Consider the following 2,393-nt stretch of genomic DNA (forward strand, 5'->3'; position numbering starts at 1 on the left):
TTTTATTAAGTTTTAAGGCTTGTAAAGCAATGTTTTTCTCATGCCCTTTTTTTTCTTTTCATATGTTGCCTATCTATCATGCAAAGTAATTTTCATATTAAGATTAAAAATACTTTTATACATCAGAAAATCTAAAAATTTCACATGCAAAATATCTATAATGTCCAGATAGCTATCAAATGTTTCTTAAGAAAAAAACCGTACATTTTATCTGTTATTTTCAGTAATGAATCTCTGTATGGGTTCGGTAGATTTGACCAATCTTGTAACCACCATAAAAAAATTAGGAAATAAATATAAATTATGCCTCTTTCATTCTAGAATGAACACAAATAACATGAAAACATAAATGTTTAGACTAAATAGCTGAAATCTAATAACATTATACATACATATATTTATTATTTTTATTATATTGACCTTTCAGCCATGCCTGGTTAACAATACAGAAGTTTTGATGACACAGCACACATGCACTCATGTTAACATATCCAATAATACAAAACTGATCTTCAGTGTTTACAAAGTAACTTGTCTTGGCTGTGTTTTAGTAGACTAGTATTTTGTAAAATAGTCACATTTCTATTATTATACATTACATATGTATAAAGATTATTGCTATTTTGAAACAAGTTCTTAAAGTTATTTGTTTTAAAACACAGAACAGTAAATAATGAAGTAAAGCAAACAATTATCTCTTCTAGTTACAACCTTTGTACTCGGTTGCTGCTTGACATAGGTTGCTAAGCCTTTACAAATTTTGCACATGGAGGATATGAAACAAAATTTTTTTTAGGTTTTATATATACATTGGAATAACTAAAAAATCAGAAATTACGACATCAATACCATAGAATTCAACTATAATTTATCTATCTTAATAACTAAGCTGTATTTTAGTTTTAAAAACATATGAAATTTTGAGCAGACTAAAGACACAACCTATTTTCTTGAAATCTTGGTTCAAAAGAAATAAATGGTGTCCTAAGAATTTAAAATGGCCAAGAAAGACACTAGGGAGACATTTGAGCTTTCAATTGGTTATTCATATCATATATAGAAGTATGTGTATATAAGGGAGCATTTACAAAAATGGAAAGAGGTGGGTGGGTTGCCACTGTGTTTGATTTATTACATGAGAAATATCTTAGCTAATAGAAAAGATAGGAGGTTCTTATTTTATATTCTAGCATGTCAATATCGTTAGTTTGAGTTCCTAATCTGTACGAACTATAGACTTTGTATTTTGACATCACAGACATCTAATTTGGACCAGTGCTGTATTCAACATACCATGTGACACACAATGTTTATCTGTGTTTTTAATATTTAATTTTGAATTAAGAAATTGAGTAATGTATAGTACTAACATTTGAATTATAATCTACAGTTTGATACCAAACTTATTGACATAAATTCATGAAATAGCAGTTCAATATAATTTTGATGCGAGTCAACAAATAAGACGACATGGCCTTTCACCCGTAACCTGTCTTGAAAGGGTTAAAAGCATATTTAATTCTGTGGTAGTAAGATTCACCAAAACATTTAACAAATCTGAAGCTTTCTCAATAACAACTCATTTGTATCAGTCATCTTGTATCTTCTGAGTCTTTTATTTCAAGTTGTAGGTTTTGATCCATCATTTGAGTACTTTAAAAACCTTACAGTAATAAGTTTTTAGTTCTTGTATTTGCATATTAAAAGAAAGAGTGCGAAATGGTTTTGATGTTGATTTGGCCGCATGTAACTTGTTAGTTTAAATTGATTGTGTAAAGGTTTTGTACATTGTATATGCTGAATACAGGTATGTAGTGATTATATTTAGTAGTCCTAGGAATTATTGTTTGTAATTATTGTAGGGTTATATTCATGCTTAACTTTACAGTGATATGTTTTCTTCTAATGAAAACTTCATGATTAATCTTCAGTGAATATTCTCCTTTGTAAACCTTTGTTGGGCTGGATTTAAAACCTTGAAGTACTTGCCAGAGAACAAACTTGTGTGTAACTGATGTTGTCTGGCACACAATAATATGGGTCAAGGCTGTCAAGGCTTCTATTATGCTAGCTTTGTCTAACTACTATGAATGTGTATTATTTTAAGATGAGTCTTCATATATTTTTTTTATTGGATTGTTTTTTATATTTCAGTACAGGAAAATTGTTTTTATAAACAATCTTATTTTGTAACTTCTTAATACCCAGGGTAGAAAATAAGGTATGTGATCTGATAACATTTATTGTGACTAACAAAATACAAAGTAACTTGATGTTCACTAGCTGTTAATTCTTTCATATGATACAAAGTAACTTGATGTTCACTAGCTGTTAATTCTTTCATAAGATACAAAGTATCTTGATGTTCACTAGCTGTTAATCTTTCATAAGAA

The sequence above is a fragment of the Limulus polyphemus genome, unplaced genomic scaffold (genome assembly GCF_000517525.1).
Source record: "Limulus polyphemus unplaced genomic scaffold, Limulus_polyphemus-2.1.2 Scaffold5025, whole genome shotgun sequence".
Taxonomy (NCBI): Eukaryota; Metazoa; Arthropoda; class Merostomata; order Xiphosura; family Limulidae; genus Limulus; species Limulus polyphemus.